The 23407-nt window shown below is 33.0% G+C and overlaps 1 long non-coding RNA gene and 1 pseudogene across 2 annotated transcripts; one reads left to right on the forward strand and one right to left on the reverse strand.

Moving 5' to 3' along the window:
- The first annotated feature begins 1949 nt into the window (after nucleotides 1–1949).
- LOC114738881 (protein ZINC INDUCED FACILITATOR 1-like) lies at nucleotides 1950–19334 on the forward strand (annotated as a pseudogene).
- LOC114738556 (uncharacterized) lies at nucleotides 15361–18858 on the reverse strand. Of its 2 annotated transcripts, XR_003739538.1 has the most exons (5): nucleotides 18421–18858; nucleotides 16938–17366; nucleotides 16677–16758; nucleotides 16462–16529; nucleotides 15361–15712 (listed from the first exon to the last, which is right to left on the reverse strand). It is a non-coding gene; the product is annotated as an uncharacterized LOC114738556 (long non-coding RNA). The 2 variants fall into 2 exon arrangements; XR_003739540.1 differs by lacking the exon at nucleotides 16462–16529.
- Nucleotides 19335–23407: the final 4073 nt, after the last annotated feature.

A 23407-nucleotide genomic window follows, 5' to 3' on the forward strand; every position in this document is an offset into this window, starting at 1 on the left:
TATAAATTAAAAATTTAAACATCATAAAATATGTAAAAAATAAAATTATTTTTAAAAAATATTTTTATTTATTAAAAATGGAGCTAGCTAATAGTGAGGGAAAATTTCTTATACGTGAGACACGAGGGACTAGTTGATGTGACTGTTGCCGTTTGGCCGCAAGCACCGGGTCTCTTTAACTTTTCAAATTACTCTTTTTATTTTTAATACAAGACTTAATTATTGAATTGATTTTAGTTTTAAATAAAAAATTTATTTTTTATATTTATCAATTTTTTAAATTATCTCTATGAATACTCCATCAATTATAATCAAATTAAAAAAAAGATATTAAGAAAGATAATTATAGTGTTTTAAGAAAAACATGTTATATTTTTAATAATTAATTAACTTACCTAACTTTGTTAATATAATCAAATTAGTTAAATAGGTCTTATATTAAATATCATAAGAATATATGTTAACCTAAGGTACATTTTTTTAAATATTTGTATCAAATTTTATTTTAGTCTTTTAAATTTGAATAAAGTGCATTCAATGTTAACATTGATAGTTTTATGTAATAAAAAATGCTGACTCATCAGATTTAAGTGATAATCTTCTTAATATAATATTTTGATATTTAGCATTTTTCAAGAGATGTCCTGATGAAACTAACTTTATTAATATTGAAGGACAAAATTCACTCTATAAATTAAAAAACTAAAATAAAACTTATGCAAACGTAAATAACTAAATGTTTATTTTAATTTCAGTCAAAAAAGTATTTCTTTTATTACTACTACTACTACTACTACTTCCTACCTCATTTTTATATGCACAACTATTATCATCTTTGTTCTTAAATGTTCTAGGGGTTATATTTTAATATAATATCTCTCCGTCACACATTCTCTTTCTTTCATAATTCTTTTTATTATAATACTACCTTTAGTCCTAATTATAAGAACTAGTTGACTAATTTGAGAAGGTTAAGAAAAGAAGTTAAATTAGTTATTTGTAATAAATAGGTGTTGTCTTTCTTAAAATACCTTGCTAATCAAATGGATTGGCTAGGACTACTATTATTAGAAGAATTACCTTAGAAAAAAAATACATAAATATGAGAGAAAAAGTGGATTAGGGTCTTATATTTAAGATCAAAATAAAAATCAAATAAGATCTTATATTAAGAACCGGAGGTAGTAATTTTTATTTCCTTTCTTATGCTTCTCCCATAAATAAGCGTATTGTGACAAAAACACTTTTAACTTTTACATATTTATTATCTTTAACTAATTTTAACTAACCTATTAATTTACGTAATTTAGTTTAAAATTGTTTATAAAAAGTGAGGGTGGGAATATATTAATAGCAGCAGCATGACTACTGTTGTCGTTGTTACTTGTTACTCCTCATGTCTTTAAGATAAAACTTATTTAACTAATTTGATTAGATTAAAAAAATTAAGTTAGTTAATTATAATATATATAATATGTTTTTCTTAAAACACCTCAGTCATCTTTCTTAAATCTCCTATCTCTCTCATGCTTGATTATAACTAACGAAATATCAATAAAAATGATTTTAAAAAAATTAATAAATATAAAAAAAATATATTTTATATTTAAGACTAGAATAACTCCACAGTAAGTTTTTATACTAGGAAGAGTACATTGTGCTATTGTTTCTCATTTGCAAATGACAAACGTATGAATGGGGACGAAGAGCCGCGCCTTCATTTGGTTGCCTACGTGGTCTGCTCCTCGGCTGCACTAGCCTTTCCATTTGTGCTGGGGCCAAAAGAAACAAAAGGGGAAAAAATATGCAAAGTTGGGTTTTTACTTGAAAAGCAGCAGAAAGCTCTCACTTTTGATCAGTGTCTCTGGTTCTATTTTCTTGGTATTGTGCTTTCTGAAGCAGAAACATAGCAGAAGGGTTCACAAAGGAGAATGTCCAGAGAAACGAACATGGCGGGCGATAACAATAAAAGGCAGCCATTGTTGAAGAATCGGTACCATGAGAATTGCCCAGGATTTAAGGTGGATCAACACAAGGAAATGCAACGAGGCTTACCAGTAAAGTAGCTTCTGAATGTATGGATGGTGACTCTGTGCACTGGCAAGTATTATCAAATTTGGTTTTCTTATATATGTTATTTCTGGAAGTCAAGTATTTTTTGTCAAGTTTAAAGAATCAACTTTTGACGAGCTTCTTGTTTTGGAGTTCTTCCCTCATTTCGACCTATTTTGATTGATGAATTTGCTGAAGCTACCATATTAAACCATTACTGTAGATTAATGAGCTAGGGTGTGTTTGGATGAAACCAAACCGTAGTTTGGAAAAGTGATTCTGGAAAATAGATTTTGGGGAGAATAGATTCTGTGAAGAATAGATTTTGTAAAAAAGTGATTCTGAGAAGTGAGAGTGTTTGGATAGTTATTATCAGAAGCACTTTTTATATATACAAATTACTAAAAAAAAGACATAAGTTAACATGATAATTACAGAAAAAATAGATTTTATGATATATTTTAATTTGAAGGAATAAAATTGTTAATAATATATTTTTTACCAACATAATTAATAATACATAAGATAATATAATTAATAAATAATTAATGTGTATATATATTTATAAAATATAAGATTAAATATGTTTATCAAAAAATATGTTTATAAAAAAAATAACAAGATACATATTATATAGGCTCTTACACTCTCCCTTTTTCCTCCAAAAGCAAAAAAATTTTGCTTTTTCCAAAACCATGGTTTTGGAGTCAAAACCATGGTTTTGACCCAAAACCATGGTTTTGGTTTTTGGAGGAGTGTTTGGGTGATTTATTCTCCAAACCATGGTTTGGGGTTTCACCCAAACACACCCCTAAGTTGCCTCCGTTTGATTCGTTCATTCACTTCAAAGGAGAACGAAGCAACGTACTCTGATCTCCCTTTTCATAGATAACCTTGGACTCCATCACATTGATAAAAAAGTTGGTTAGTTAAAGATAATAAATATGTAGAAATTAAAAGTTCTTTTTTCAAAATATTCTTATTTATGGGAAAAAGAGAATATAAGAAAGAAAATAAAAAAATTATTATAATAAAGAAAATTATGAAAGAGAGAGAATGTGAATGGAGAGAGATGATAGTTTAAAAAATGAGACAATAAATATATTGGGTATTAAAATAAATAATTAATAGAAACAAAACAGAAAATTTTCTACAAAAATTTCAAATAACTTGCAAATGTCGCCTATATTTAGAAATAAAAAGGAGATGGTAGTTGTAGTTTATAAAAAAAAGATAGAGGGAATATTATTTCTTTTGCCTAATAATAAAAAGTTTAGGTGAGTCCAATAAGACAACTTACAAATGTTGCCTATATTTAGAAACAAGAAGGAGATTGTAGTTGTAGTTTATAAAAAAGGACAGAGGGAATTTTCTTTTTTTGCCTGATAATAAAATGTTTACATGAGTCCAGTAAGACAATTTTACAAATATTAATCATATTTAGAAACAAGAGAGAAATAGTAGTTGTAGTTTACCAAAAAAGAGAGAGGGAATATTATTTTTTTGCCTGATAATAAAAAGTTTAGGAGAGTCCAAAGCTAGAGTACGCCTCCAACAAGGTTCTCATATCGGTAATTGGATTCAAACTCACAATCTTGTAATTTATGAGTTGACTCCGTACCAACTGAATTAGCTCTTGTTTCGCATTGCAATGTATTGTTTTATTTCCTTATGTTCAAGATATCCTTCCAAACTATTTGCTTGAAATTTTAGTGCTTTTTTAATTCTTCTTTAAGTTGAAAAGCCCATAATTAGTACTCACTCTGGTTTTATATAAAAGTTTCAAATAACCGAACCATTTTAATGAATTAGCAGTTAAAATTAGTTAAAAATAATAAATAGGTCAGAAATATAATTTTTTTAAAATTTGCCCTTATTTATTAAAATAGTAAATAAGAGAGGCAATCAATGAAAAAGTGATGAAAGAGAATATATGAGGATAATATTAATAAAAAAGAGGGAGCACTAAATACAGTTAACTAAAAGTAAAATAGAAAAAAAAGTAATAAATGTTTAGATAAATTAAAAAATGAAACTTATATTTTGGACCAAATGCCTCTTCAAAAGTGAAGTTTATATATAGGATCGGATGGAGTACCCTCTGGTTCTATTTATGAGGCATTTCTAGTATGTTTTACATATATTACGAAAAACTTTAAATTGCATTAACTTTTTGTTAACATCTTTTTAACTTTACTCCTATTTAATATACATATCTTTAAAAAATAATTATCTACACTATAATCAATGAAGTATACAATAATACATTCATGTTAAAAATTTAATGAAATAACTTATAAATAAGACAAAAAAAACCTTCTTTTGCTGCTTTATAAATAGGACCAAGTAGTGTATATACATAATTATTGCTCTTCTTTTTTCTTTTGGGAAAATCACAAAAAAAAACCGCCAAAAGCCCCAAAAAAATTATGAATAGGGACCCATTACAATATTAATATAGGTTTTGATAACAATAGTATGGATTATGATAATAATTTTTGTGAATAAGTTTCTGTGTGTAATTTTTCAATTTTGGCAGTTTTTTTTTTTCGATTTTCCCTTTTCTTTTCTATGGAGAAGTCCTCGGTGAATGATTTATTAGTTTTTGAATAGATATCACTTTGGGAATACTTATGTTAATTAAGTTTCGGAGTTGTTGGTGATGGGGCGCATGGTCCAATGCCAGACCAGTTGGGTAAAGCCCCGTTTTTGGCAGCCCAATTTTTTTAAAAAAACATTACAATAAGATTTCAAAGAAGGATTAAAAAATTCCAATAACAATTTAAACAATATATAATAACAAGCTTTAGAATGGAAAATAACAATTTCTAAAACTTGTTTTGTAATTATTTTCTTTTCTTAAGTCTGATTGTAATTCTCTCTCTCTTTTTTTTTTTTTTACTACTATCAACTCTCATGCCCACAGATTCTTCGGTCATTTTTTCCCTGCTTTTTTAACCCAACAAAATATCTAATCTGCTCTTTCTTGCTTTCTACAGTGCTTCCTACAGAACCTATAATAAATCGTTTGTGTGCCAGCAAACAGTCCTTTTATTGCAGTTTGCTCTCCTATTCTTCTAACGTCCGCTCAAATTTGCTCTTTGCTTCTTGAAATTTCCATGAATGGCCTATGAAGGATACACTTGAATCGCGCCAAATGGGAGCTTTTGACTGTAATAACAAATATATACTCCTCCGGTCTTACTGATTTCAGTAAATTATGTTAGTTAAATGAGCTCATATGATATGTGTTTTTTTCCTAAAATATTCCAAGTATCTTCCTTAATTCCTTCTCCTACTTGATTATTAATTATTGTTAAAGGAATATCAATTGGGTTAATTTGAGAAAAAATTAATAAATATGTGAAATAGGTCTTACATATAGGATCAACATTAACTTTCTAATTAGGTTGTATATTAAGGACCGAAAAAGTACAAGTTAAAAGATTTGGTAGTTAGTACCTTGGTAGATACAGAAAACCTTTCCTCCTCAAATGAGAGACAAACTCTATTTAGGCTTGCAATAGTTTAGCATACCACTTTAGAGTGTGTTTGGAATCACGTTTTTCTCACCAGCAAAACTAGTTTCTGGCCACAATTTTTTTGTTTGGAATCACAATGGAAAAAAATGAGCTTTATGAAAATAAGTAGCTTTTCGTAGAAGTCATCTTTTGTTGCTTGTGGGATGCATCGCGGTGGGGTGAGAAAAAAATGAGTTTTATGAAAATGGGATACTCTCTCTCTTGCCTCAAAAAAAGCGCCATTTGCATAGAAAATAACCATGCTATCTACATTTATTTGTTGTATATAATAAAATTTATATTCTTTTCAGTCATTTTACATCCAAATTTATTTTTTTATTAATCATCTAAATAAGTTTCAGCTTTTCAAACTGACTTTTTTGCAAAACCCAATCCAAACATAAATCATATTACACTATCTGACTCTTTTTTACCGCTAATCCAAACACAACCGACTTCTACAAAAAACTACTTATTTTCATAAAGCTCATTTCTTTTCCATTACGATTCCAAACAAAAAATTGTGGTTAGAAACTAATTTTACTGGTGAGAAGTCAGTTTGGGATCACGTTTCATTCTTAATCATGAAAGAGTATTGTTTGCCTTCCGCTTTCTCATCTGTTATGAGACAACTCAAGAAATAAAATCTTTTTTTATTATTGTTTAATGATCATTTATATTGCATAACTTGTAAGAGCAAGCATCTAATGCAGAATAGCAGATGGAATATTGATACAAAATTTGCTTGCATGTAAGAGATTTTGGCATTGCAAAAACGGAGGCAGATATCAGTTCCTATGCTGGTTATGTCGGTAAGGTTCTTTTAGTCCATTCATTCTGTTGAAGTCTATTAGAGGGATTTAGAAGTTCTTAAAACACTTAGCATCATCTTAAACATATTGTAGGATCTTCATACATGTTTGGCAGAGGTTTAACATCAATTCTATGGGGAATATTTGCTGATCGATATGGTCGAAAATATGCTATAGTTATAACCCTTGTTGCCGTGTAAGCACACCTCCATTAATTTGGAATTATTTGTAGCTCTACTGCAAATAATGGTGAAGACAAAGAATACTAGGAGGAATGAAATTGTGGAAAGCTTACTCTGGGCATGAATCATGATGAAGCAGCAGATTTGAACACCTAGGAAATGGAAGATTATTTTATGCATCTTGGAACTTTGTTACATTTATTTTGTGTTTTATCTTTTTCTCGCCCTTTAACGTGTACTCCCTCCAAATATCCGTCCACTAATTGTATGTTACTTTTTTTTTTTTGCGCATGAAAGACTTGTTGATATCAGTTTATCTTGTTAGTTTCTCTCCAAACTTCATCCCTCCCACCCTTGCATAATCTCCCACCCCATCCTCTCTATTGTTCTATGTCAATAAGGTTCATTTGGCATTGATTCCTATATGATTTCAGTGTTGTGTTTAACACACTATTTGGCCTTAGCACAACTTTGTGGATGGCTATTGACGCAAGATTTATTCTTGGAAGCTTAAACGGTTCGCTTGGACCAATAAAGGTACCATTTTTAGATGTATGAGACTACAACCATTAAAAATTGAATGAGTTGATATTTGGGCTATGAAAGGTACAATTTGTCTATATTTTCTCCTCCAAAGCTCTTATGTGATTGTTAAATGAGTAGTTGTCTCTGAAAGCAGACATATGACAGAGCACCGTACCATTTTGGTGCATAGTTAATGGCAACTGGACATACAAAGGTCATAGTAACTTCATATTTGGCCATATCTGTTAGTTTCTTGTTAATGAGCTTAATGCAATGATGATCTTGAAGATGAAACACTTCTTGGGGGACTTAAACGAGATACACTGGCTTTGAGAGTCTACAGTAATTGAGCTGAAGTGTATCATTCAATGCCTAAAATTCCCAATTCAATTTCCTGGTTTTCATCGAACTGAACCAGCCTTCAATCGGAAGTTTCAATTTGTGTACTTGAAAACTAGTCATTCTGTTGATTTTTATTTTTTTGCTTTAGAAGACTTGTTTCATTTTATTCTAACTCCCACCTACTTATCAACTCTGTCACTAGGCTTATGCTACTGAAGCTTTGCCAGAAGAACACCATGCTATAGGACTCTCAACTGAGTCCTAGTTTACTTTGGTCTACTATTGATTCTTGGATGCACGTTTTCTTTATGATAATTGGATAGTGTGATCTGGTTTCAGGTTAATTCAGCTTGGGCACAGCTTTAGTCATTGGTCCAGCATTGGGAGGTTATTTGTCTCAGGTACTTTATTCCTTGCCTTGTGCAGCAAACATAAGAAAAGCATAGAAAAGAGCCTCTTTCTTTAGTTCTGGAGTGAATCAAACAAGCGACGGGCATGTAGTCATTCTTCTTTGTTTGCCTGGGAATCTCAATCTATATACAGAGTTCTCAAAGAAGACCCCCTCCTTATCCACAACAAAAAGATTATTCTTTTTGTACTGAGAATGCCATTTAATCTGAATTCCTAATTTATGATGATATTCATTTATCCAAAAACAAGTGACCTACAGGTTCCCATACTTCTTGCCCTGCTTTCTATTATCAGCCATGGCGCTTGGTGCATTAATTTCCTGTATCTGGCTCCAGGTATGTATAGCCATAAATTCTGTTTTCATCAATATTGAGAATAATTGTAATTGTAAATTATAAGTATGAAGGGTTAGCACAAATAGAACAAGCCCAAGCCCAAACCTGTAAATCCTTAAATCCTCAACGTAAGTATATTAAACTTAGTCATCACAAACTCGCTATTGATGACTTCTTTGAATGTCCCTCTTGGGCTTCCTTTTTATCTCTTCCTGGTGCTAAAGCCAACCTACTCAACCTGATTCGCTTGTATTATTATTGCCAAAATTCCTTTTTTTCCCTCCCGCTCTGGTGCTTTTCCATTGACCTCCTCAGGATATAAATAGCTTTTATTGCATAACATCCTAGCATAAGTCCAAACTGGTTATCAGAAATGCAAGTCTTATTTCTTAATTTATGCTCAGTCATTCTTGTCCATGATTTCATGGTACCGCTCATATGTTTTATTCCATAGTAGTTGATGCAATTCTAAATGTCCCTCTTATTTTTGTATATAGTACTAAAGTGTTTCCTCCCCATTCTTTCGGCATTTTCTTAGATTTTAAAACCCTGTTAAAAAGCATAGTCAGCGAAAGAATTTCCTCCTCTTAAATATTTTCATACTTCAATAGGGGTACCGTCAAGTAAAACGGCCTCACCATTGTTCATTGAAAGGCTACCTTCTGATCTGCAGGAAACATTGCACAACCACAATGTCAGTGACAAGTTCAATGAGGATGCAGAAGCCGCAGAAAATGAAATCACAGAAAAGACAGTTCAGAGGAATGAAAACCTCCTCCTGAATTGGCCATTGATGTCTAGCAACCTTGTTTATTGTGTTTTCTCACTGCATAATACTGCTTATTCAGAGGTGTGCTTCTCAAGTATAAATAGCGTTTTGCATTTCATGTAATATGGGTGTTGTTTGGAGTTTCTTGCTTTCTATCTTTTTATCCTTACCTGTATTTATTGATTTTAATCTGAAATCTAGCTGATTGGTGGTAAAAAAAAAAAAAAGAGATTCATCAGAGATAAAACAATTTCCAAGTTTGATTCTTGAAAAATTATGTGATTAATTATCAAGTGACACTTTAAATGATGCTTTCCACATCTTTAATTCTTCAAGAGATATTCTATAGAGTTGAAAGAAATTTTCTCAAGCACTTAAGTGAATCAAAAACTTCATGGTGTATCAAGTTGATAGTGACACCATCTTTTGCGGAGCAAAATGAAGACTTAATCTTTCATCTTGTAGACTATCAGTTAGCACTTATTTACTTCTGCAGGTTTTCTCCTTAGGGGCTGTCAGTCCTCTAAAGCTGGGGGATTTAGGCTATACAACAGATAATGTTGGTAATGTTCTTTCAATATCAGGTACATCCTTGATGGCTATGAATTTTTGGATAATAGATGTTGTAAAATGTGCTTCCATCCTAACCTTCCTTCCCCAAATATTAATATATTATGTGAACCAATCTTGTTGAGCAATTTTTCTGTTATCATAATTGCCAAAATTAAGGAAGATTCTTTAGAGACATGCAACAATTATGCTGAATAGTCTGACCTTTGCTCAACTGGTTGGGCTTCAGTCTGTTGGTCTACCAAGTCTTCCTTTATCCATTTTTGGAGGAAGCTTGTGGAACCGTGAGACTAGGTCACATTTCAGCAGTTAGCTTTCTCTTTCATGGAAAAATTACTATGATTCAGCATTTTTGTTGTCTCGTGTTTTTTAAACTGTACTGTTGTTTTTTGGGTACCATATGCAGGCTTTATCCATACCTATCTTGCAAAGTCACCCTTTCATAGCATTGCTATCTGGCTTCACACAGGACCTATTGATAACTATTGCTTCTGTCCTTATATTTTTTCTCTGTGTAAGTACACCTGCTCTTTGATTTTACCAACCACAGTGATAATATTGATGGAGTAAAATGGTGGCCATTGAATCGTTATTATTTGAATTTTCAGTCTGTAAAATTACTTAGCAAAAGTAAACGCAATCTGTGGAATGTCCTACATATAAAAGTATATGCAGTTTGTCTCTGTGTAAGTGCATGGCTTGTTTTTCAGAATGCATTTTGATGGTAAATGACTGATAGATAACTAAAATGGAGGACTAAATTGTAACAATAAAGAAACTAGAGAGGCTAAAGGGGCAATCAAGCCCATAAAGTATGAAAATGCTAAAAACAGAACACTGTCTCCTTCACAAAGTCCCATGCACATTATGAACTTGCCTGACTGTAAATTTTGCCATTTTGCCAGGCAACCATTACTACTGGTTTATTCATTCTGCAAAACAAAGCAGTGGTAAAATTTTCCTAGTTCAATTCATTATTTTTTTAAAAAAAATTGGGGGATTTTCATGACTGAGTTGGACTAATTTGTCATGTTTTATTTGTAAAAACAGGAACAACACCAAAGGGGAATAGCTAATGGCATTGCTATGACTGGCGTGTCAGTTTTCAACGCAGTTGGCCCTGCTGGAGGGGGTGCAGTGTAAGTTTACTTTTCATTTATTTTTTGAACTTGTCATATGACATATCAAATTTAGTGGGAATTTGTTAGCAAAAGTTCGCTTTGGATCGATTCTGATATGTGATATGTAGTCCTTTGTTATTAAGCATCTACCAATTTCTGTGTGTTGCCTTGGGTCTAAAACAACTTATCTAACTTGTATCTATTTTATATGCTTCTTTAATCCTATTTATAAGGCAAAGAGAGAAGGCTTGTTTTGGTCATATTCATAAGTCATCTCATTAAATTTTTAGTGTGAATGTATTATTTTGTTCTTTATTTATTATAATATAGATAGTTATTTTTTTCAAAGGTATATATATTAAATAAAAGAAAATTTGAAAAGTTGTTATATTTTAAAGAAGAATTAATACAATTTAAGGTTTTTTTGTTGTTGTGTGAAACATGTTAAAAGTGTCCTATAAATAAGATCAGAGGAGTATCAAAGAAAAACAATTGGTGCAAAAAGGAAAAAAATTGTAAGTGTAGATTGGTTAGAGGTTAATGAGACTTTAAAGATAATTTTAATGTTATGAGTTTGTGCATTTAATTTTCATTATTTATCATAAAGTAGAGAGAGAAAGTTTTTCTTAGTGATATTTCTAAGTCATCTCGTTAAATTTTTAGTATAAATGTACTACTTTGTTTTTTATTTATTATGGTGTAGATAGCTATTTTTTTTAAAAGTGTATATATTAAATAAGAGTAAAGTTGAAAAGTTGTTATATTTCAATAAAGAGTTAATACAGTTAAAATTTTTTTTAGTATGTATAAAACATGTTAAAAATGTCTTTATGATAAGATCAGAGGAATATGTAGTTTTTCCGGTGAAAACTATTCAAATGAAATTCCATTAGTGGGCTACGCTTCCTCACATGAACACGTGGATTAATTTTTTTTGTTTTTTGTTTTGTTTTTGCAATGTATAATATTTTAAAGGGTGAAAAGACATCCAGCACCCCAATCTTTTTTTTTTTTTCCAAGAGCACCCACCACCCCAATTTTTTTTTTTTTCAGTATAATTTTACCCACAATCTATTTTTTTTAGTGCAATTTAACCAAGTCCAATGGATCCCTTAACATCTGTTAAGAAATTTTTTTTTATAAGTCTACATCAGCACAGCTAAGAGGATTAAAATTAATAGGTAATACAAAGAAGGGAAAAAACAAACCGAGCTCGTGCACCCACTCTACAGGCACCGAAACCCCACCTGTTTGTGCGATTGGGAACACTAGCATTTGGTGAAGGAGAAGGCAACAAATTCGTGCAAGGAAAGTTGTCTTGATTTGGAAAGGTAACAACCTTACTTTGAAATTTTACTTTTGTTTTCCTTCATACTCCGTCTCTTTTGTTTTAGAGAGCAATTTGACTTTGCAAGCATTGGATCCCTAAATGAATTGCAAATTCCAGCAACAAAGGTCGTGAGGAAGACAGTGAATAAAAAATCTCCATTACTAAGGTAAAATCGATCTTAGCAAGCATTGGAGCCGGTTAGTCAAACATCGAGAATGTGCTCCAATTCTTGAATATAAATTAGAGAATTGGTCTTCTTGAATACATATTTGAGAACTGATCTTCTTGAATACATATTAGACTAGTCTTCTCGAGTACATATTTGAGAATGACATTTGATCTTAGATAGAGACCATAATTGAAAATCCCCGTGAGCATTGTCAAAAGCACACATCCAATTTGGGAGCAAATCTTCTTTGGTTCTTCCTAAAGAAGTGAGAAGGCCGCAAGAAAATTCATCATCCAATGTGACCAGATTTGGCATCACAGCAAAAAGTGAGAAGGCCTTGCATTCTTGACTAACAACTCCATCAGCTCCAATAGCTTGATTTATCATGGTAATCACGGACTAAAAGAGCACAGCCAGATATTTGATCAGCAAAACAAGTTAGTCGCAACCAATGGACAAGAGTTTCTTCTATTTAATGATGTAATGGAGGAACTTAATTATCAAATTACAGAAGCCTAAAAGAATATTGGGAAACTTGATTCCATTTTCATACACAAAACCGATGCCGTGAACATTTAAAATTTCAGATTAACCATACACCTGTATATTAAACACATATAAGGTCATTTTCAAAAAAAAAATGACATAATTCATGGACCAAAAAGGCAACAGCCTTTGTATATCAAAAAATGACAAATGGTCCCATGATACCAAAATATAACAGCGTAAAATTTACATCTTTTGAGACCAAATTCTATATGCCAGCACTTTTTGAGTTAGATGTCTGCAAACTAATCTTCTTTTGTCTTTGGGCTTGTAATTGTGAGGCAGTCAAGCATGGTTGTCCCATCCATTTTAGACCCGGTGGATTGAATGGAAGCTGACTTGATTGTGAGACCATGGCACCATCACTAGTAAGTGCAATTCTCCTCTCTTGGCCTTGTGGAAGGTAGCTCTTCCTTGTATATAACAGCAACTCAAATGTGGTTCCTCGGTCTCACTTGTCTGCCTTACTCTTCAATATATTTCTGAAATTTATGCAAGTGTAAAGATGGAAAAAAAAAAGAAAAAGAAAAGAAGAAGCAACCTTTCATTGAATAAACTCTTATCATTCGAATTCATCATAATATTAATGTAGTTGATCATCCTTATCAAACTACTTTAGAAATTCTTTCAACTATATGAGCCTTACCAATGTGTTGAACTTCATATCTTGTTCCTCGACGAAGCTTCCTTGTCCCTACATTGACGTCAGGGCAATCGACAGTCTCCAGATCATCTTCAGTCACTGACAAATGGACCGCCATATCATCTTTGGCAGCTGACACATCGAACGCCACATCATCTTCATCCCACGCCATATCATCTTCATCCAGCTCCACATCATCTCCTAGGTTCGCATCTCCTGTCATTTTCTGATTATAAAACCCTTTTAGCAAACCCGATTTCAAACATGGGACCATACAAGGAAAACAAAAGTAAGGTTGTTACCTTTCAAAATGAAGACAACTTTCCTCGCACTGATTTGTTGCCTTCTCCTTCACCAGATGCTAGTGTTCCCAATTGCACAAACAGGTGGGCTTCTGGTGCTTGCAAAGCAGGTGCACGGGCTCAGTTTATTTTTTCCCTTCTTTGTATTATCTGTCAATTTTTATCCTCTTAGTCGTGCTAATGTGGACTTATAAAAAAAAATTTCTTAACAGACGTTAGGAGATCTGTTAGAATTGGGTTAAATTGCACTAAAAAAATAGATGGTGAGTAAAATTGTATGAAAAAAAGATTGGGGTGGTAGATGTTTCTAAAAAAAAATTGAGGTGCTAGGTACTTTTTTAATCCTATTTTAAAACTTACCTGTTGTTCACTAATTATTATCTCGGTCAATGCAGACTAAGCTGGTCAGAAAAGCGGTTAGATGCTTCTTTCCTCCCAGGTATGAAGCTTAGCACCGTCTGTGCTGAATCTTTTCATGGTTGTTTGACAATGACAGGCCCAGAAATTTTGAGACGTAGGGTTAACAGATGCATGCATTTATTTTACAGGAACATTAGAATTAATATTATCTAATATTAGGTGATTATCGATATATAAAATTATTCTCCTTCCAGTCGAGTAACACGTAGATCTAAAGGAAACTTCTTGTAAATAGACTGATTCCAAATTCTACACCAAGTCCTCCAAAATTTTGTTAAAGTAGTATATTGTCCTCAGTCCAAGCCCATTAGCAATAGGCCCAATTGTAAATAGCAATATGTGATTTAATATTCTAGAGTCTTCTGTAGCTATTATACAGTACATACGTGGCATTCACTTGTACATTCTAGGGTTTATGACCCTACCTATTTATTGAATACAAAGGCCTGTGAACAGTGCGCCCCCATTAAAATATTTCCTCTTCTCCTAAAAATTAACTTGGTATCAGAGCTGCAAAGGCAAATAGCCATGACAGACTCCAGCTCACAGACTGCAGGAAGCTCCTCGGTGTCCGCGTCATTGATTGCAAAGCTGACTGAGAAAAATAACACCCTGACCCAAAGCTGTTCGGTCAAGCTGGATAGGACAAATTATCCAGTCTGGGTGATTCACGTTCTGCCTATAATCAAGGGGTACAAGCTGGAGGGTTTTATCAATGGCACTAAGAAATGCCCTCCTCAGTTTCTCACTGAAGGAAATGAATCAAAGCTGAATCCAGAGTTTGAAGAATGGGTGTCAGCAGATCAGCTACTATTTGGATGGCTACTCAACACAATGACCTTGGAAGTATCATCCGAGATGACAAATGTTTCAAGCTCAGCAGGACTTTGGGCTGCTGCAAAGCAAATGGCTGGTGCGTGTACTAAATCAACCCTTCTCATGCTTAGATCTGAGCTGCAACGCATCAGGAAAGGAAACATGAGAATGAGTGAATATTTGTCCAAAATGAAAGCCCTGGCAGATCAACTTGCTGTTGCTGGAAGTCCTATGCAACTTCCAGATCTCATCATTCAAGCCCTTGCCGGTCTTGACGCTGAATACAATCCCATTGTGGTTCAGCTTTCTCACCAAGCTGATGATCTGAGCTGGCTTGATATGCAGACCTCGCTGTATACTTATGAGAGCAGAATGGATCAACTCAATCAACTGTCCCAGCTATCTTTAAACTCAACCGTGGTGAACATTGCTAGAGCTGAAGACAACTTTGCTCCACGATACTCTTGGCGTGGAGGCAGAGGAAACCGTAACAGAAGAAGCAGAGGCAGAAGCAACAGAGGCCGTGGACGCTTCAACTACAACAATGATGATGTTCCTCCCAGATGCCAGCTATGTGATAAAGTGGGTCACACAGTGGAGACTTGCTTTCATCGCTATGATAGAAGTTTTGTCAAACCTAGAACCAAGAAAACTGAAGTCAACAAAGGTGCCAGTTCCTATTCTGATTTCGAAAATGCTTATTGGGCAACTCCAGAGACTATTAATGATGATTCCTGGTACATGGATAGTGGAGCAACAAGTCATGTCACTAAGGATCTAGCCAAACTTGATGATTCTGCTACTCCCTCTGGTAAGATGAATATTACTGTTGGTGATGGCTTTAAGCTGAAAGTTGAAAAAAATAGGTTCGGCCAGTGTCCAGAATATTGGTCAAAGGAAGCTTAAACTGAATAATGTTCTTTACACTCCTAAAATCAAAAAGAATCTTCTAAGTGTCTACAAAGTTGCTTGTGACAATGATGCTGATGTGATATTTAACAAACGTGGTGTTTGTGTGAAGGACCAGGAAACAGGGGAAATTATGCTTCAGGGAAAACAGATTGATGGTGGTATGTTCAGAATCTGTGACAAGAAGAAAGATGGGACAGCAGCTCTAGTCTACGTAGCAGAAAAAGAAGCTGAAGATTCAGCATCTAGGATTAAAAATTTTAGTAAAAGTTCTTGGCATTTTAGACTTGGTCATCCTAGCAATAGAATTCTGAACAAGCTTATTAGTGAATGTAATCTAAAAGTTACTTCTGGAAATGAAGATGACTCCTTTTTTTGTGAATCTTGCAAATATGGAAAAATGCATTCTCTACCATTTAAGGTTTCAACCTCCCGTGCATCCAAACTACTAGAGCTTATACATACAGATCTTTGGGGACCAGCCCCACTAGTTTCTATGAATGGTTTTAGATACTACATACTCTTCCTAGATGATTACAGCAGATATACCTGGATTTTTCCCTTGAAATCTAAAGATGAAGCTCTAAATGCATTTACTCAGTTCAAAAATTATGCAGAAAAACAGTTGACAGCAAAATAAAAATAGTGCAAAGTGATTGGGGTGGTGAATATAGAAGTTTCACTACATTGTTGCAAGAATCTGGAATTCACTTTAGGCACTCATGTCCTCACACTTCACCACAAAATGGTAGAGCTGAAAGGAAGCACAGGCATATAGTTGAGACAGGATTAACCTTACTGGCACAGGCAAAAATGCCTCTATTCTACTGGTGGGAGGCATTCCATACAGCAGCAGAATTAATAAACAGGCTACCAACACCTGTTTTAGGAGGAGGCTCACCTTATCTGAGATTATTCTGCAAACTTCCTGATTATGAATCTCTGAAGATATTTGGGTCTGCTTGTTATCCATGTCTTAGACCCTACAACAACCACAAACTGCAATTCAGAACCACTAGATGTGTTTTCATTGGTTACAGTAACTCTCATAAGGGTTACAAATGTCTGGATTCAAATGGAAGAGTGTATATCTCTAGAGATGTTGTTTTTAATGAAAATGAATTTCCTTTCTCTGCAGGATTTACAAATAAAAGAAGGTTACCTGAAGAGATGGTGCATCCGAGGGAATTCTTCAAATCAATTGTCTCCTCCTATCCAGTTGAATGTCAAATTTCAGATTCAGGAAATCAACATAGTGATCCTCAGAATTCAACACTGCCATCACTATCAACTTCTACTCAACCACAATTTGTTGCTGAGGATTCAAGACGCCAGAGCCAGCTTCCAACTCAGTCTTCAAACCCATCCATGTCAGACTCAAACAATCATCAACCATCACCAATCAGACATACAGCAGTAGAAGGAAGTTCATCATCCGACTTCTCCTCACCATCCACCTCTCCTTCTTCAAATGATACAGCTCTAGTTCCAGTGCGACATCCGATGGTAACCAGAAGCAGAATGGGTATTTACAAACCCAAGGAGCCCTATGTTGGTGTTGTCAGTACAGATCCAATTATTCTCAAAGAACCTACATGTGTTGCAAAAGCACTAAAATCAGAAGATTGGAGAAAAGCAATGCTAGATGAGTACAATGCCTTAATCAGAAATAACACATGGAAATTGGTGCCTTATCAAGGACACAGAAAGCTAGTGGATTGCAAATGGGTGTTTAGACTGAAAACAAATACAGATGGCTCAGTTTTCAAACCTAAGGCCAGACTCGTAGCAAAGGGATTTCAACAATGTCCAGGCATAGACTTTGATGAAACTTTCAGTCCTGTTCTAAAGACAGCAACACTACGGTTTGTCCTTACTCTGGCTGTGACTTTCGGTTGGCAAATAAGGCAGCTAGACATCAATAATGCTTTTTTAAATGGAGACTTGCAAGAAAAAGTTCTCATGAAGCAACCTGAGGGGTTTGTGTCAGTAAAATTTCCTAATCATGTGTGCCTTCTAAACAAAGCTCTGTACGGACTGAAGCAAGCACCTAGAGCCTGGTTTGATAAGCTAAAATCTACTCTGCTCTCCTGGGGTTTTAATCATTCAAAGAGTGATACCTCTTTATTCTTTATCAAAGAGAAAAGGTTTGTCATTTTTGTACTGATATACGTTGATGACATTGTTGTGACTGGAAATTCAAATCAAATCCTGGAATTATTCATCAAGCAGCTCAACTCACGCTTTGCCTTAAAGGATTTGGGACAACTACATCATTTTCTTGGAGTAGAGACTTACAGAGATGCTACTGGGCTATACTTAAAACAAGAAAAATATATCATGAATATCCTAGAGAAATTCGGTATGGCAAATTGCTCCCCTGTTCCGACTCCTATGGTGGTAAATAAGCATTACTCAAAATCAGATGGGACTCCATTGAAGAATCCTACACTATATAGACAAGCTATTGGAGCACTACAGTATTTGATCAATACTCGGCCGGATATTACTTTTGCAGTAAACAAATTGAGTCAATTTTTATCTCAACCCACTGATATACATTGGCAGGCGCTCAAGAGAATACTGCGATACCTCAAGGGAACTACCAATCTGGCTTTGCATGTAAAACCCAGTAATCATCTTACCTTGCAAGGTTTCACCGACGCTGATTGGGCTGTATGCCCGGATGATCGTAGATCAATAAGCGGGTACTGTGTATTCCTCGGTGACTCTCTCATCTCTTGGTCAGCTAAGAAGCAGCAAGTCGTAGCTCGGTCAAGCGCTGAATCTGAGTACAGAGCCCTTGCAAATCTTGCAACTGAACTGGCATGGATTCAATCTCTCGTAGGTGAGTTCGGCGTTCGATTGAAGAATCCTCCGATCGCCTGGTGTGATAATTTAAGTGCCTTAGCTCTTGCTTCAAATCCTGTCTATCACGCTCGCACAAAGCACATCGAGCTTGATATACACTATCTGAGAGATCGAGTACTTGATCGAAAATTGCGTGTTCAGTATATTCCTTCCTCTGATCAGTTGGCCGATCTATTTACCAAGGCACTCTCTCCGTCGAAGTTCCTCATGTTCAGAGACAAACTGGGCCTAATAATCTCCCCTAGGCCCAGTTTGAGGGGGAATGTTAAAGTAGTATATTGTCCTCAGTCCAAGCCCATTAGCAATAGGCCCAATTGTAAATAGCAATATGTGATTTAATATTCTAGAGTCTTCTGTAGCTATTATACAGTACATACGTGGCATTCACTTGTACATTCTAGGGTTTATGACCCTACCTATTTATTGAATACAAAGGCCTGTGAACAGTGCGCCCCCATTAAAATATTTCCTCTTCTCCTAAAAATTAACTAATTTAGACCATCCATCTCTTTCTTTTATTTCATATAATTAACTGCGTTATTGTAAGCTCACTTCACTTACTGTGGGGCATTTAAGTGCAGGTCCTCATATGGCATTTTTTGTGCTGAAACTAATAGCAGCGCTTGGAGTTCTGATGATGTTCAAACCATTCCTTGTTGAAAAAGAGAGAACTTCGTCAGAACAATAACAGTCATATCTAACATGTTGGTGCTGAAGTCTGAGGGGATGAAGAAAACCAATCTATTGTTCTCTATGGAATGGCTTATTATTGGAAGTATGGTTCGGTTAATTGCCGTTATGTTGAAACGACCTAGTCATTGTATGCGTTGTTATTATTATAACTATGTTCTTCACATATTTCTATTAAAAATTTCTCTCTTTTTTTTTTGGTAATGTTGTATTCAACCAATTTGGGAATTAAACCTCTGTGTATTACCATAACAACACTATAATATACAAAATTTTCAATAGAAAATATATTGAGCCTTCTGAGAGAGTCAATTTTTCTTTAATTTTTTAAAATTTTTCAGCCTTTATTCTTTTTTTTTTTTTGGTAAAACATATTCTTCTATTGGAGATAATCTTATTCGAGGTGCCGTTGAATACTAAACATGAACACATCTTTTAACAATGATTCAAATCTTGATTTCTCATATTATGAGATACTGTTCTTTTTTTTAGACCCAACTTTTACTATTTTTTCAGCCTTATTCTATTGAAACCAAAACCTAATTGGTTTTCTAAAGGTCATTTCACATCGCGGTTTAATTTTGCGTTCTAACTTAATATTAGTTTCACTTTAATCCAACCAAATTAAGTCATAAAAATGATTTTCTAATTCAAACAAAGTTATTAGCAAGTCTAGATCACAGTCATGCCTACTTCGCTCGGATTCTTTAATCAAAACTTCTAACCACCACTCATTAGGGAAAAAATGATTTTGGTCCTCCAAACTTTCATTTCTATGGCAAAACAAAAGGAAAAAGATGCTAAGAAAAAAATGAGTACCATGTGTTATATGGATAAATAATAAAATAAGATGTATACTTTTTTTTAGAAAAAAGGAATGGACCAGATCTATTTTGAGTATTTTCACTTTTCACATGCCCTTGTCTTTGATTTGGCTACATCGATAAGTTAATATGATCTGGCCAATTGCTAAAGTAAGGGCATCGAGGACATAAAGACAGAGAGTACCTTGTCCTTGAAAGAGATTCAAAAAGGAAAATTAATTATTATGACTTGTGCATATCACATGGATATCTATGATCCTTCATCTCAAAATTCAACCTTTATTTTTTCACCTCTTAATTTTATATTTTTCCCTTTTGTGCTTCCTCAGTTTCTTTTAATAAGAACTTGTAATTGAATTTCTTATGCCTTAAATAATTTATTAAAAGAGAGAATTATAGTGAGGTTCTAAAAAATAATTACTAAAAAATCCTCTTAACAACCTAAACATCTTGTAATAACAAGTTTCAGAATAAAAAGTGACAACTTTTGATATTTGTTTTGTAATTATTTTTCTCCCTTATCATTGTAATTCTCTCTTATTAAAATTATTTTAGTATTAATTTTTTTAAAGAAAAAATTGGTTTGAGATTTCAAAGCTACCGAGCTCCATTAGAAAATGAACAAACGTACATCACTGTCCTAATTATAGGCCTCAGGCTCTTTGCTTGGGGCAAAGGCAGAATTTAATTATGAGGGATGAACGCTAAAAACATATCCCTCTTATTCAAAATATAAGATAAATTTTATTGGAAGAGTTTGATTTTTTTATAAGATAAAATTTACTTTTATCTGAATATTTAATGAGTTTTTTTATTTCATTCCCATATATTTTCTTTCCTCTTTGATTCATCTATTACATTTTTTACTTATTCTCTTTATTGATAAAGGCATATTTGGGAAAAAAAATACATGCCTTACATATTTATTGTTTTAAACTAATTTTAACAAATTTCTTGATAAATATAAATGGATAAAATTTATCTTATATTTTGAACCAGATGAAGTATATTACAGAATTTTTATAAATTATAGGGAAAAAATAATATATGATCTTTATATTTTTCTTGCACAGCACAAAATTACTTAATATAAGGTAGACCAAACACTCATGCTTATGAAAAAGAATGCTTATCATAATCTTGATATTTAAATAGATTTTGAATGCTTCATATTCAAGTTAAAATTTTCAGGTCTTAAATAATTTTTTTATTTAATAGACATAAAATTTAAAATAAAATTAATCCTATAACTAACCCTTTTTTAAAAGAAAATAAATTGATCATTAAAAATTGTAGATTAAAATTTTGAATTTGAAAAGTTTGAATCAAATTTCGTATGATTCAAATTTTACATTGGCACATGTTTATCACTCTCATATGTTTATCATCATGATGATCACTAAATATAGACCTAGGGAGGTCTTAAGAGATATGACTAAAATAATTTTTTCCCCATGAGACTCCTTCTAGTCTAAAATATAAGAAGTTTTATAGAAGAAAATTTTGGTTCAGATTATAAGAGGTTGAATTGAAGAGTTAATTTACAATAATTTTTTACTTTTACTCCTTGTTACAAGGGAGAGAAATGAGAAAATTTTTCAATCACATCCTTTAATAATAGTAAAATAAATAATTCTTATCAATTTAAAATATATTTAATGACTTAACTATGTTTGTAAGAAAACTTAACTAACATCTTATATTATGAATAAGAAAGAATATAATATATTTTGCATATTTTTAATTTTAGAACTCTTTCTTTGTCCATGATGTAACATATTTTATCACAATCCCGACAGTTGGGCCATTTTCCCTCTAAACCTCTTGAAAATTGCAAAAAGAACAATTATGGTTTTAGAAAATCTTAAAATAATATATACTTTTAATAAATAAGGTCAGAAATGAAATATATGGCATGATTTTATATCATTTTAAATAAATAATTAATTTTTATTAGGATGTGTAAAATAGTTGAATATACTCCTATTTATAAGGTAAGGAGAAAAGATATTTTTTGATTCTATTTATAAGACAGTGAGAAAAATTTTCTATATAAATATATAATTTTATCTTTAATTTAGTATTATATTAACTTTGTTTATATAAATATAATATATATTAAATAAGAATAAAATTAAGAAATTATTAAATTTTAAATTAGAGTTAGTAAAACTTAAAATTTTTTTAGTAAAATATTTTGAAAGTGACTCAGAAACAAAGACAGCAAAGGATAGCTACATGAATTGATAAGAAACATAAAGTATTGGATATCATTTTTAAACCCCCGCTTTTTTTTTTTGGCCCCAGGAGACCAATAATACTTTTTCTTTTACATGGTTTAAAAGGAGCATGACCAAGAGCCGGGCCCTGCTTTTTTTTTTTTGGACTCAGAGCCGGGCCCTATTTGATACGTGGCATTAAAGAGATCGGAACTGGTGTCGGCACTGGGATTGCCATCTCGTTGTGTTTGGTAGGAAGTTTTTTTTTTTTTTTTCCCGATCAAGTTGCCCTCTACCCCACCGTCACGCCATCGCCACTCATCTTCATCCCACCGTCTCGCATCTCCTCCTTTCTCTCATCTTATCTTCAGGGGATGTTAAGTTTAGTGAAAAACATTTTTTTATAAATTAGGATAAATTTTTTCACTGTAAAAACATTTTTAAAATTATGATTTTGATTCCATTTAAACATTTTTTAAGTTGCCTTTCACCCTAACGTCGTGTTATCGTCACTCATCTTCACGCCACCATCTTGCATCTCTCCTTCCCTCTCATCTTATGGGGTATTTGGGTTCAATAAAAAGTGTTTTTTAAAAATGTTTTTTCGCAAATCAAGAAGAAATATGTAATTAAGATTCATGATATGCAATAAGGTCTCATATGTAACTAGACATCTACATATACAATTAGAATCACTAATGCGCAACTTTGGATCAATTATATGCAATTAGAATCCATGATATGCAATAAGATATCAACATTCAACAACATGAAATTAGAATCTACACGATATGCAATTAGAATTCATGATATGTAAGTAGGAATTTGTGATATGCAATTAGCATCAATCAGGATAATATGGTCTCTTTCTTACCATATTTACTAGCATTTGAAAGGCCTATATTTTTACATTTGTTGCAGGTCTCATTCCTCAATTAATTTGTACCAATTTTTTCTTTGGAGAAATCCCAAAAAAGTAATTGTTGAAGTTCCAAATCATCAGTACTAGTTACTAAACTCATAAAGAA

The sequence above is a fragment of the Neltuma alba genome, unplaced genomic scaffold, assembly GCF_004799145.2.
Source record: "Neltuma alba isolate B1F8T4 unplaced genomic scaffold, ASM479914v2 tig00002811_pilon, whole genome shotgun sequence".
Lineage (NCBI taxonomy): Eukaryota > Viridiplantae > Streptophyta > Magnoliopsida > Fabales > Fabaceae > Neltuma > Neltuma alba.